The sequence below is a fragment of the Neovison vison genome, chromosome 7 (assembly GCF_020171115.1).
Source record: "Neovison vison isolate M4711 chromosome 7, ASM_NN_V1, whole genome shotgun sequence".
NCBI classification, from domain to species: domain Eukaryota; kingdom Metazoa; phylum Chordata; class Mammalia; order Carnivora; family Mustelidae; genus Neogale; species Neogale vison.
In genome coordinates, this window is record NC_058097.1 from 123,358,539 (window position 1) to 123,372,226 (window position 13,688).

Here is a 13,688-nt window from a genome sequence, read left to right on the forward strand (position 1 = left end):
TGTATTATCCCCAAAGGAGGAGACAGTGGGGACAGGTGGCTGGGCTAGGCAGAAGGGACATCTCCCTGTCTCAAGGGCTGACCTTGGTCTTCTATAGTATGGGGCCATTAAGAAGTACCTTTGATTTCTCCAGCCTCAGGTTCCTCATCTCCAGTGTGGAACTGTTGTCTCTTTTATTGTCTGGCATAGTGCACTGTGACCTCAAATACAACATGACTAAGATTCGAGTATCATCTTTCCTCCTAGAGTAGTTCCCCATCCCTTCCTTCTTTCATTCATATTCAGCCAGTCCCAGGAATGCCCTAGATCCTCCCCCTCTTTGCATCAGCTGGGGCTTCTCACCTTTGGCCTGGCCTGCCCCTAGGCCTTGGGGCACATCCCTCTGATGCAGGTCCAGATCATATCTTTGCTCCCCTAGCCACCTACTGTGATCTTTCTTCAGATACCAGCTCACTGCCTGGGCCCTCCCCCCTAACTGACTTGCTCACACTCAAAACTTTTCGTCTTTCCTGCTAACTGCAACTTACTTAGCTTGGCATTCAAGGCTCTTTACCATGTGGCCCAGTCTAACTGAAACAAAAACAGAAACACAAACTCTTCTGTTTCCTATCTATCTCCTACCCAGGGCAGTCTCTGACTTCTACCATCCAGAGCATTCTCCTCTCCCTGCAGCAAACTTGGGAAAGCTCTGGAAGTAGATAAAACTTCTTGGTTCATTTAGATGGTAACTGCTCTTTCCTAACTAGGGCCAGCATCTGGGCCAGCCCCAGGGACAGAGATCTTGATTTAGAGTCAAGATGTCCTGAGAGCAAGCCAGGCCTGGCCCTCACAAACTAGCATCCCTCCTATTTCCTTCCATCTGCAACCATGCTTCTTCACCTTGGCCTCTGACCCTTGTTGTCCCTCTTGCTAGAACCTCTGCCATCATCCCATATGGTAGGAGAGGGTCCTACACAGGTCCTTGCCTTGTGAAAGTCTGAGTACCAGTTCGGTGTTTGGGGCCCTCTTGACTCTTACTCACCACTGTCTCTATGCTACATGACTGGGAAAGGTGACTGAGGCCTCCTGCTCTACATCCTCCTGGCTGTGGAAAATTTGTCATTTCACTAAGGAGAATAGCCAGGCTGAGTCTCCCATTCGAATAAGTCATCAAGGCTGTGCCAGCAAACTCTGAAGCCCCCTTCAGAGTGATTTCACGGGGCAGCAGCTCACTTCACGCACAGGTGCACACAGTTCGGCGCTCACAGCCAGCACCCCATCTGAATGAGTGCACGTGTGTTCATGGGCACACGCGAGCACACCCTCGGCTGGGTTTGGTTGTTGCTTCTGAGCCCTGTTGGAGAATCCCATGATTGGGTCTCTGCTCAACTAAAGGATTACCTCATGTGCCCTTGGTCTCCAATGGCCTCAGATCCCAGAACACAGATATAGACAGGCCAATTCCCTTTCTCTGTGGGGCTGTGGGTAGGGGCAGCCTCCCCTAGAAACTACTGGGAACACAACTCAGTACTGATTTGCAACTTCCCAAATGATTTCACATTGGTCATCTCATTTAATCAATAAATCCTTGTAATTCCAAAGCTTTATTGATGCTTTGCAGATGAAGAAATTGAGGCACAGGGAGTTGAATGTCCAGGCATCCTGGGTCCAGTCTGACAGCAGCCCAGCCTCACCCCTGCCTGAGACCTGCTCCCTGGGCGGCAGTAGCCCTCTTCTCTGCTCTTCTCTCTCCTGGTCCAAGCTCCCTGCAGGCTGCCTCTGGGGGGCACTCTCCCACCTCTGTGCTGGGCTGGGTGGAAACTAGGGCTCATCCTCCTGGTCTTTGAGCCCATGCTGGGCATCTGTGCTTCAGTCCTGCCCCTTGGCCCTGTCCATCAGAATAAGTGGGGCCAAATTTTTTTTTTTCTCAATTTATTTATTTTCAGAAAAGCATTATTCATTATTTTTTCACCACACCCAGTGCTCCATGCAAGCCGTGCCCTCTATAATATATTTTACTACCAAACCCAGACCTTCCAGACTGTGATGATGAGTCAGTGCATCAACAATAGGCACGCTCAGGGACTGGCCTGGGCACACTGGGTAACGGTCCCCTAACTGGAGCCCACTGTCACCCACTGTGTGGCACCCAGTCATGGGAATGAATGCCAGGTGTACAGAGTCCTTCTCCCCTCTGCCTACTCCCCAAATCGGTCTTTACCCCTGCAAAGGATCAACACACTTGGTTTGTGCCGTGAGCAAATCCAGAATGGCTCTTCCGCCCTCTGCATTATAAGCTCTGGGAGCACTGGGGTTCTCACTGCTGCTGGGAACACCTCCCCATATCCTCTGCCTACCCTGGCCTCGCCTCACCCCCTTGGAGACAGGGGAGCAGAACTGGCAATGTGTGTTACCCTAGCACAGGTCAAGGCCACACGAGGATACAGTAGTCATGCCTTGAATCCCACGTTTATAGCAAAATCATCTTCAGCCTTTCAGCTCAGCTGCTGCAACACTTGCTCTGTGAAAGGTATGGGGCAGTTTGGGACACAAGGTGGGGTCTTGCCTCAATGTGGCACATACCCATGGGGTCAAGACACCACAAACACCTGGTTGGCTGAGAGGGAGTGAGGGGAGTAGGAGTGGAGGACTGAGCAGATTCTGATGTAAGACGAACAGCAGGGGCCAGTGGGGGAGGACACGCAAACCGACAGTTGCTAGTGGAACAATGGTATCAAGGGCCATGCAGGCTGCTGTATGACCCTCCTTTTCTTCCAGGCTGCCTGAGCAGTAGGGGGTGGCCTGCTACCTGCTGAGGCTGAGGTTAGGGTACAGTCCAGAACCCAGAAAAACTATAGAATCCTAGCCTGGGGTCTGTTTGCTGGGAGGACACAGCCCTCATCTCATCAGCACTTGACTACAGGAGGCCCAGGGAGGATAAGACAAGCCCAGTGCTGGGATAGGTAGGTGCCAAGCACTGGCTCCATGGAGGGCCCATAGGATGGAGCAGGGACCAGGTCATAATGACTGAATTGGCACCCACCAGACCCTTGCAGACTGGTGGGCAGGGCATGTGACCAGGGCCTGGGAGACTGGAACGAAGCAGGCCAGGTAACCCGGTGGGTCTGGCCCAGGGACTGAGGGTCCATGACAAGGGTGAGCTGGGATAGCCATACAGAGCCTCCTGGACTGTGGGTGAGGGTGGGATTCAGACATCTTGTGGAGAAGGTGTGAGCAGCCAGTGTTAATCTGTCCCCACAGTACTGTCCTTCCTGCCCTCATACTGTCCAGGCTGCTCTCTGCCTCAGTTTCCTTTGGTGCTGATGTTGTGCAGTTCTGGGTGAGGGTGCTGACTAGGTGAGGCCATTCTGAGCCCTATGCCCTCAGCCTGCCTTTTCTGCTTTGAAGCCTTTCCTGGCCATGCTCTTTCCCAGGCCTGAGCACTCCATGTCCATGAAAGCAAGGTCCAGCTCCGGAACCTTCTGTGTGCTTGTTGGTTTTCATGTTTGTCTCCAGCTCCTGGGCCATGGGTTCCTCTGGGGGCACCAAGCCTTACTTACCTCTGGATCCCTTCATAGGGTCCAGGCCCTGACACAAAGCAAAAATTGCACTGATATCCTTGTGACTCAATTTCCTTATCTGTAACTCTTACTGACCTATTTTTTGGATCAAGTGAGGGAACCATGGAAAACATCCAGCTTGAGGCCTACAAACGATGAGTACTAAAAATGTTAGATAATGTAATGTAAAATAGTAATTACAACTTGTTTTAAGATTCAGCTAAATCCAAGTGCCTAAAAGAGAAGGGAAGAGAGAGGGGGCATCTCAGTTCCTTCCTCTCTGGTCAGCACAATCGGCCTCTGGGACAGTGTTTCTAGCAGATTCCTCCCTCTAAGGATGAGGCTGTGCTGAGAATGGCCCCCACAGAAAGCAGGCACATGGGCACACAGCAGGATGATAAAGAGAGGTGCCTGCCTGCTGTGGCCCGGAGGAGGCAGACTGGCCCTGGGAAGAGGCCATGCCTAGGAAACCCAGCACTCGGGCCCTGTTCTGACCCCTCTTGCAGGCTCTTCGTAGTTTACCAAGCTCTTTCATATACAGCTGCCCAGCATCGTCTCTCAGTACAGCTCCCTTGGGAAGGCAGTGCTTTCTTTGTTCCTTTTTTACATATTCAGAAGCCGAGCACAGAATTGAAAGGCTGTGCCAGGAGTAGACAGCCGGGCCTGCCCTGGTGTTGGGACACTTCCCTGTGTTGCCCTCCTCCCCCCACGACGTCAGCCCAGGTTTCTGCCCGACTCTCTGAGACACACGCTCAGGGAAGGACTGGGGATTTCAGGTCAGATGCCCCTTCTTCTCTTCTGTCTCCAGAGATGTCAAGACATGGAGACTCTAGCAGCCTTGGGGCTGAGAGCTGACCATCAGCAAGGGGCTGGTGCTATTGACCCTTGAGGCCTGTCATCACTGCCCTTTCTCCCCTGGAAGCAGGCCAGGTTCCTGGAAAGCTTCATCTCCCCCCTTGGAGGCTGCCCAATTTCCTCTGTTACTTCTGCCATATCCCTTCGATCCCTCCTGGCATTAGCTCACCCTTTTGCCCTGGGTGGAGACTAGTTAAGGGAAGGCACTGAAGGTGGAGGGGGGAGTGTGGCGAGCCCAGCCTCAGCAGGCCTGTGAGTCTAGTGTGGGCAGTGTGTGCCCTCCCCACCATTGGCAGGCTGGCATGAGTGTGATGAATGGAGGATCCCTAAATCTCAGTCCCCCAGACGGTAGATTATGCTGACACTATCTCTGTGTTTTACAGGCTGTGTGTTATACAGCTAGCAGCTGGGGGGCTACAGATCACCAAGAAGGAGCCTGCACAGTGCAAAGGCAGGTGGTAAGGCAGGCTTGCCACATACACAGGGGCTCTCTGGGATCACCAAGGGCTCCTTCCCCCAGGGAAGAGCTCTGGGGAGCACGGGACAGATTTCTTTCTCAGGGTCCTGAGAAGGTGGCAGGTAGGGAGGGGTGTGGGACAGGGTGTTGGCCTTACCTCCCTGGAAGGTACCTCTGCCTGGAATGTTTTTCTCCATACTGTTCCTCAAGGAACAGTTCCCCACTTGACCTTCCAGGACTGGGCCAGGTACATTTCTCCTGGGGAATGCCTCACAGAGGCTGGGCACTGAGGACGCTCCGTCAGCACTGGGCAGTGAAGGGAGCAACCAGAGGTCCAAAAAATACACCCTTCTCTTCAAATAAAATGGGTCTCTCTCCTCTCTGTGCTCCTATTATGCTTGTCATGTAGGTTAAGTCAGAGCACAGAGGTCTCTGCTGGGCCCTTATACCGAGACACCCACTGAATGGGAAGGTCAAGTGGGGAGAACCACCACTATCAAGCACTTCTTGCTCCATGGCCTGGCACCAAAGAACTGGTCAATTGTCTGACCAGATAAACAAAATGCAGTGTACATGTGCAATGGCGTAGTACTCCGCCTGAGAAAGGAAGGGATCCTGAGCGACACTGCAACATGGATGAGCCTAGAGGACACTAGGCTAAATGAAAGACGCCAATCACAGAAGAACAGATACTGTACGACGCCATTTACCTGAGTTATTGGAAGGAGTCAACTCAGAAACAGAAGGTAGAACAGTGCTTACCGGGGCTGAGGGAAGGAGAAGTGGAGAACTGCTGTTTAACAAATATACTTTCCAATTTGCAAGATGAAAAAGTTATGGAGATAGACGGCTGCATGTCAATATGAATGTACTTGATACCGCTGAACACGGAGAAATGGCTCAGCTGGTAATTTTCACGTTATTTTCATGTGTTTCTTGTTTTACTGCTCACACCAAAAAGAACTGGTTGTCCAGAAGGTCTGGTTAGATCTGCCAACAATGACACATCCCTTAGGGCCTGCACACTAGGCAGGGAGAGGGGATGGTGGGTCAGAGGGCTTTCCTGGCAGCAGGGCTGGAGTGGGCCCCCTCCTTTTAGTCCCAAGTGGGGCTGCTAGGTGCACCTGCCTGGTGGCTGTCACGGGGGAGTGCTGCTGTGAGGAAACATGCACAGAGAGCCCTACAGAGGTTCCCGAGGTGCTGCTACGACCGAGTGAGGTGTGGTGGAGGAGTGTGTGCACACATGAAAGCATACACACATGCACACGTGCACGCACTCACACATAGAGCAGCCTGCTGTGTTGCCCAGTCACGGGGCCTGGGGAGGGACAGAGAAGCTGGGACATTTGTTTCCAGAGAGACAGAGAGAGATTTATGAGTGGGAGAAGAAGTTGGTATCGACAAGTGATGGAGTTAGGCTAGGAACATAGTAACACTCCAGCTTAAGTTCAGAAACTTTGATGGAAAAAGAAAATAAGGCGCCCAGAGGCTTTACATTCACTTAAGCAGGCTGGGGTGGGAGAAAGCTGCTGCCCTGGAGTAAGGATTCGGCAGCCCCTGGGGGAGTGCTGGCCAGCCATTGCCATTGCACCTAGGAGGGTCCTTCCTGGTCTGTGTTCTGTGCATGAAGCGGGTAGAGGAGAAGAGAGCATGAAGTAGTGAGTGGGAGAAATAAATATGTGCCCAGGATGGCCACAGAGAAGAGGCGTCTCCTTGAAAAGCCTCATGTGGTCTGCTCCCCCTGGCTGTATAATCCGATTAACTACACCTTCCCGGGGACAGGGTGCTAACATCTCCAGAAGTCAGCACTTGTCTATCTCTAAGGGCATCAGGATGCTGGTGATGGGGAGGTGGGCTGAGAAAGATGCCTGGATATCCTTAGGCTTCAGAATACATCCCATAGGACACCCCCAATCAGCCAATAGGGACCCAGAAGCTTCGGGTCTGGGTTGAGCTGGAGCCAGGTGGCCCCAGAACCTCAGTGTCAAGCCACGGAGGGCCCCTGATGGCTCTCTCAGACTGATGATTTCCAGGCTGAACTTATTCCTTTGGTCAGAGTGTACATGGACATATAGTAGCAGGTTAATGATTCACTGATTTAATTAAAGTTTTCTATGTATTTTTAACACATTGCCAGTGGGCGAAAGGATCTGACCTTCCCTGGGGTCCTGTCAGAGATAGTTTAAGTTCGTCTTCTTGGGCCAGTTGTCAGAGAAGGGGAGAGAAGACTTGTCCCAGATTGGATGAAAGGAGCCCTGGGGTTCAAGTGTCAGCCTCTTACCCCATGCCCCGGGTGAGGCAACTCCTGATTCCCTGTTGTGCATCTCTCTCTTGCCAAAAGGACAGGCAGCCTAACAGAGAGGGAAAAGTAGGGAGGTGGGAGACTGAGGTCACAGTCTAGGAAAAGGCACGATGGTGCTGTGTGATCTGAGATAGGCCTGGAACCTCTCTGGGCATTGGTTTTCTTACCTATAAAAAGAAGGAATCGACAAGTGATGGAGTTAGTTACAGATGGACTCTGTAACCCAGAGTCACAGAATCCAAATTCTGTGTAAAGCCTTATAGCCCAGATAGTCTTCAGTGTTCATCCAATAGCTTGTGTCTACACATGGCAAATTCTTGCTTCTCAGACACATTTCCTTTACCAAGGTAAGTGGTATAATTCAGGTGGGGCAATGTTCACATGGTTCACACTCCTCATATTTTAGATGAGTAATATGAGGCTCTACAAGATTCTGTCACACAGTGAGCTGCTAACAGAGCTGTGGCGAGTCACTGGGTCAGCCAGCTGATTTTTAAATCCTGTCCAGCCAAGGGCCTTGCTCCCTCCTGGCCTCTTTCCACTGTTGAGCCAGCCCAGGGCAGCGGCCTCCTGGCTTTCCTTCCCTCCAGACCAGGGAGGGGGTGAGCCCAGGCAAGAGCCACCCCCCACCCCCACCGCCAGTAGGTTCTTTCCCCACTCAACAAGATGCTGGTTCTTTCCCCACTCAACAAGATGCATTTGCCCCTTTTATTTCGAACTTATGGAGGCTTAGGAAATGCTTTTTTTTTTTTTTTTTTGTGAGAGTGGTTCCAATAAAAAGAGAACTTAAGTTGTATCCACTTCCAGAAATGTTAGCCCTGCTTATCCAGAAGTATCGTGGGCAAAGGAAGACATTACTCATCTCAGTGCATCTCATCGGGGCAGTGGTGAGGGGTTACTATCTGGCACATTCCCATCACAGGTGAGGAAACTGAGGTTCAGGGAACAAGGTCACAGGCTGATGACTGACAGCCCCAGCACCTGGCATCACGCTGGCATAAAGTGTGTAGTTCATTAAGTGTTTGTTAAGTGAATTGTTAAATTAATGAATAATAGAAATTGCTAAGCAAAGCACTTAGTATTGCATTCTCCGAGTGATTATCATGATTAACCGTAATGACTCATTCTCTCCTCATAAACACCCTGGGATTATCCCCATTTTAGAGATGAGAAATCTGAGGCACCAAGAGGATAAGTAATGTCCCAAGACTACACGGTTATTAAGTAGCAAAGCCATATTTGAGTTTAGCCAGTCAGGTTCTAGAACCCCATTCTCTTAGCCACCTTGCTAAACCATCCATATCGAGTCTAGAATGGCACTTTCAGTGGAACTTTTTGTGATGCTCAGAATGTTCTGTATCTGTGCTGTCCAATATGGTTGCCATTGGCTCTCAAAATATGGCTGGTGTGAATAGAAGACTGTCCACCATGGGAGGGAAAGCAGCTCACCCCACATCTAGCGTTGGACTATAAAGGTTTTTGAATGATGGTCAGATGAATAGCCCAGGATCTTGAGTCTAAAGAGACTCATGGCCTCAGAGGCCCAATTGCCTAACTGCCTCATAAGGAAAAAAGCAAGATGGAGAGAAGCAGAAGGAGGGAGAAAGGATGAGCTCAGCCACACCTACCCAGTCAGGGAGGACTGGCTGAACCAGGCTCCCAACCTCAGGTCTGGTCCTATATTTCCACTCCAAATAATCCAGGCCATGCTGTTTTATCTCTGCTCCTTCCAGGCTTCTTCCCGTCATAAAGAGATAAGAACAGCTACAGTTCACACATACAAGAAGAAGCCCTGCCCATGCCTCTAATACTTTGTGAGATATGTAGCCCCGTGGGCAAGGTTTATCCCTAAATCCAGTCAACTCTTGGTGATCCAGACTGAAACTCTCCACTTTTGGGCTTATTGGTGGCAAAGCCCTAATCCCTGCCAGCCACTTGGCTGGGAGGCTGCCTGCCCTGCTGTCAGCTGGTGTGCGCAGGGAGCGCAGACTCATTTTAATATTGGCTGGAGCTGAACCTCATTAGAAAAGTAAATTTGCTGTAGCTGCAAAAAAAAAAAAAAAAAAAAAAATCAACCCACATAACCCTTCCAAAAGCTAAATAAAAACTCCTGATTTTGGATTATTTGATGCCTTATGTTCCCAGCACTGGCCCAGGGCCTAGAACACAGTAGGTGCTCAGTCAACATCTATGGGAAGTGAAAGGAATTTTGAGTGACATCTGTCCACCTTGCCATTTTTCAGCATGGATAATAAGAGGTCACAGAGCTAGAGTTCTTCTAAGTTGCATCAATTGTTTTATGAAATCACTAGCTGATGAACTGGAACAATTACACTGACCACTAATTAGACATGAAAACACTGCAGTTGCTGTTGTTTCAAGAAGACATGAGAGTGTCCAAGCAACAGAGGCACATCCCAGGTGGGCCTGGGGAAGGCCTAGAGTCTGGAGGAGTGGCAAAGCAGATGGGGTGGAGTGGCGTGGGAGATGGAGAGACTATAACCATCCCAGCGTAATTGGTTCCATGGTTGGCCCGAGAATTGCTACTCCAAATTCTGTAGCCATCCAAATCCTGGAAGAATGTGGGGGAGGGTATATAAAATAAGTACATAAATTAACATTTATCTGGCACTTCACCTAAAAACAGCCTGGTGGGATGAGGCTTCCTCAGGTTAGGTTTTTAGGAAACCAGGGCTTAGAGGGCTCAGTTTTTCCCAAAGTCCACTAAACTGGTCAAGGAGGGCCCCCCAGAACTGGCTGAGAGCCTGTGCCCTGCACTGCACTACTTCCATACCCCACCCCTCCAGCCCCCAATGCTCTTCTGCAGGGTCTCCAAATGTCTTGTCTGGAGGCCTGGGGCATCATGAAAGAGGCTTTTCTTTTCCTTCTTCCCAGAGCCAGTCTCTCCAGAGTCCACACCCTTCCCCACTCCATGCATCCCAGTATGAGGAGGGGTAGTGGGGCAGGGGCCAGGAGATGGGGGAAGCCCTCAGCACTGGGTGGTGAGCCTGGGCAAGAAAGTCTTCCTGAAGACACTGATCCAACAGCCAGCCCTCTTCTGCCTTTAAGCATCCCTCTGAACCTTCCCTCGCATTCATCGGAGGCCTGGAAAGGGCCTTCCTCAGGAGACTGCCCGACAGCTCCTCTGAGGACCCCTCCACTCTGCCCTGGTGGATGACTGCTGGTACTGTGGAGCTAGGGAGGGCCCTGGACTGGCCCCAACAGCACCACTGGGCAAGCCACAGCTCTGCCTCTGGGCCCCCACCCCATCGTTCTGTGAGCACGCCTCTGTGTCTTTGTCTGTTGTCTCAGGCTGGCTCCACTGCCTGCCTCAGACTCTCGGATTCCTTCTCTTCCTGAGCCCTGCCTAGCTTCTCTTCCAGTGTCAGCAGACAGGAGCTCTCGGGCATCTCTAGGCCTGCTCATTCCTCTTTTCTAGCCAAATTGAACCAACGATCTCCCCTATCTTTGAGCCCAACTCCCAATCAGCTCATCCTCCTGCACTTCTCACACTTGCAAAGCTCCTGTTCTACCTCCTCACCTTATGCTTCACAACAAGAAGTACAGCTGACTTGTTCCCCTCACCCCTCAAACTACTGTGGGTAAATCCAGGTCTATCCAGATGCCAGAGACAAGGAACTGAGCTACCCCCTCCTCCCCCCATGCTCCTCTGGAGCCCCTGGTCTCTGCTGCAGGCTCCAATCCTGTCATTGGAGCTGTCCCACCTCAGTGATTTACCTGCCCCACGCTTCAGGTGGACCAGTTAGTGCCTGCTCACCCGGAAACCTATATGCATATATTCAATCCAGCAGATACGAACTTCCAACGTGCCTGAAAACAGAGTGATTTCCAAGCATCTAGGATCAGGTAGAGAAAAGGGCACAGCAAACCACATGGTTCCTGGGCTGAATGAGGCACAAATTCATTTACCCTCCCTATTCCATTAACCTTGGCAAGCTTTCTTGTTCCCACCAAAAGGGGCAGAGGGAAATGGCATGCAACTCCAGAACCTTTGGGTGTGCTGGACACAGACTTGGCAGAGTGGACAGTTTCTTTGAGGGTCTCATGGGAAGGGTCTTTATTCCATATAAACGGGGAACTTGTTGTTTGGTCCAGTAATAATGGTCACCAGTTAATCAAGTTCTGGGAGGAAATGTCTCAATCTCTGTGGCGGCTATTGGCAGAGGTAGAGTGACATGGGGCACAGAAGACAAATCTTAGAAAACACTAGAGCATCAGTCCTGTGAAGCCACACACCCCCATAACCCCCAACTTAAGAAGCTGTGTGCTTCCCATTTCCACACAAACACATAATAACTTCACAGTGCTATTACTCACTAGGACATTCACACCCAATCCTTTTACAGTGCAAGCCACAGAACCCAACTGGGTCCCAATGCTTCCTCTATCCAGATAGAGCTGCCCCACCAGCATAGGGCTAGCAACTGTCAGCAGAGGTCCCCTTCAGAGTCCTGTGAATTGGAAATCCCTGGAATCCTTTAGCTCCAGCGTCTACAAGAATTCATCAGAATAGTTCATGGCTGATGGTAGGCCTGGCTGGGTGGAGGTAGGGGAAGGGGAGGCTAGTCAAGATTGTTTATGTATTCATATGTGTGTGGGGGAAGGGGTGTCTCTTGACCTAATCTGCCTGGTACCAGGCTGTCACCTCCTTTCTCTGGCACTGTGAGATCCTATGGCTTTCTCCTTTCTTCTATCCTGCCTCACCTCTCAGCTTCCTTTTCTAAAGTTTAACGCTCTGACTTCAGAGCAATCAGGATGTCAGCTGCACCGGGGTGGATGGTGAACTTGGTCATGCCTCCTTCCTGGCTACACCGATGGGCCCAAGAGCCCTTTGCCACACTTACCACCTTCTAGCCCCTCAGACTCCCTAGTAGAGTGGCAGAGGCTGGGTTCCCCGAAGAGAGTTAACTTGCCAATACCTGCGGCTATAGAGCGACTGGGAATGGCTGCTGGGGAGCAGGGGTGCGGCGGTTGTGCTACCCCTGACTCCTCCGCGAGACAAGGAACCACCTGCTGAGATGGAAAGGGGCGCAAGAGCTCAGAGCCTGGGCCAGTTGTTGGAAGCTGCCGAGAACCAGCTCTCTCTCCCCTTAAGGCCGGCGGGAGGAGGGCAGGCACCAACGGGGTTTTGTTTCGCAGCCCCTCGGCGGCTGCGCCTCCCGGCCCCGGCCGGGTTCCCGGCCCCTTTCCAGCTGCCCCCGCTGCGCGCGCGCGCGCACACACAGACACAGACACACACACACACACACACACACACAGACACAGACACACACACACACACACACACGCGCGCGCACGGGAGGACATGGCGTGGGTACTGATGGGGACGCATAATGGGACTCTTTGCGCTGTGGCAGCGCGCGGGGGGCGCGGGGGCACTGACCTGCGGTGGCGAGTCCGGATCGTCCCCGGCGCGGTCCATGGCGGGCGGCGGCCCCTATGCGCCGGCCCCGGCGCCCCTCGGCTGCTGCCCTGGGCCGCGCGCACCTCCCTCCCCGGGGACTCTCGGGCTCCGGGCCCCTGGGGGCCACTTCATAGCCGCGGGGTCCGCGCGCCCGCCCGCCCGCCGCCCCGGCCCGGCTCCTGGGCTCAGAGAGGCTGCTGCCGGAGCCTGGGAGCGCGCGGGAGGGCTCAGGCTGGGAGACCGGGGGTGGGGGAGTAGGGACGGGGGAGGCACAGGGGACGGGGTGGGGGAAGCAAGGGGGGCAGGCACGGGGGGCGGCGAGGAGGGAGGCGCGGTGCGGCCGGAGCCGAGCCGACCGGGCGGGCGCGGAGTCCCCTCGGCGGCAGCAGATGCGCCGGTGCAGCCGCGGCTCTGACAGCGCCTGCCGCCCCGCCCCCACCCCTCGCTCCCCGCCCCCACTCTCCCCGCCCTCGCCCCCGAGCGCGCACTGGCAGCCGGCGGGACCCGCGCCGCTAATGGGCGGTACCAACCTCGCCAGCCGAGGCGGGGGGCGCGAGGAGGAGGTGTCGCCCCCCCCCGTGATTGGTATCGACCCCCCGTCCTGCACACAAGCCCTCCCCAGACTAGGCGGCTCGGATTTGAGGCGCTAGAGCAGGGGCTGCGAGGGCGGGGTTGTGGGGGGTGGCGAGCCACACCGGGCCTCGACTCTCTAGAGTTAAAGCTCTCCCGGCCCGTTGCCTGCACCCCCATCCCACCCCGCCTCCATCCTGGCTGTTCCTGGCGCCCAGCTTGGCAGCCTTTCTCAAAGGGTGATTGTTTCCGGGCTGGGCAGTTGGGGGGCGGTTCTCTGGGACCGGGTGGCAGAGCTGGGGAGTGGGGAGGGTGCGGCTCCCTGCTCGGCTTCAGGCACCCAGGAGTAGGAGATAGCTAGTGGGGGTGGGTGTTACCTGCCTGGATACAGGGCTGTGTGTGGTAGAGATGGGGGTCCTCAGGCACCAGCCAACAGAATGGCCCCATCTGTCGGCACTGCTGCCTTGTCGAAGAGCATGTCCAGCTGCTGAGGGTTAGCCTCCACTCCCCCTCCCACAGTGCCCTGGACATTCCAAACAG

General features: G+C 53.3%; 1 protein-coding gene across 1 annotated transcript in view; it reads right to left on the reverse strand.

Moving 5' to 3' along the window:
* B3GAT1 (beta-1,3-glucuronyltransferase 1) overlaps window positions 1-12,625 on the reverse strand; it is a 29,955-nt gene extending 17,330 nt beyond the window's left edge. Inside the window, exon 1 of the mRNA XM_044258250.1 lies at window positions 12,558-12,625. The gene's annotated coding sequence lies outside the window, so the exon portion shown is untranslated. The remainder of the gene's footprint in view (window positions 1-12,557) is intronic.
* Window positions 12,626-13,688: the final 1,063 nt, after the last annotated feature.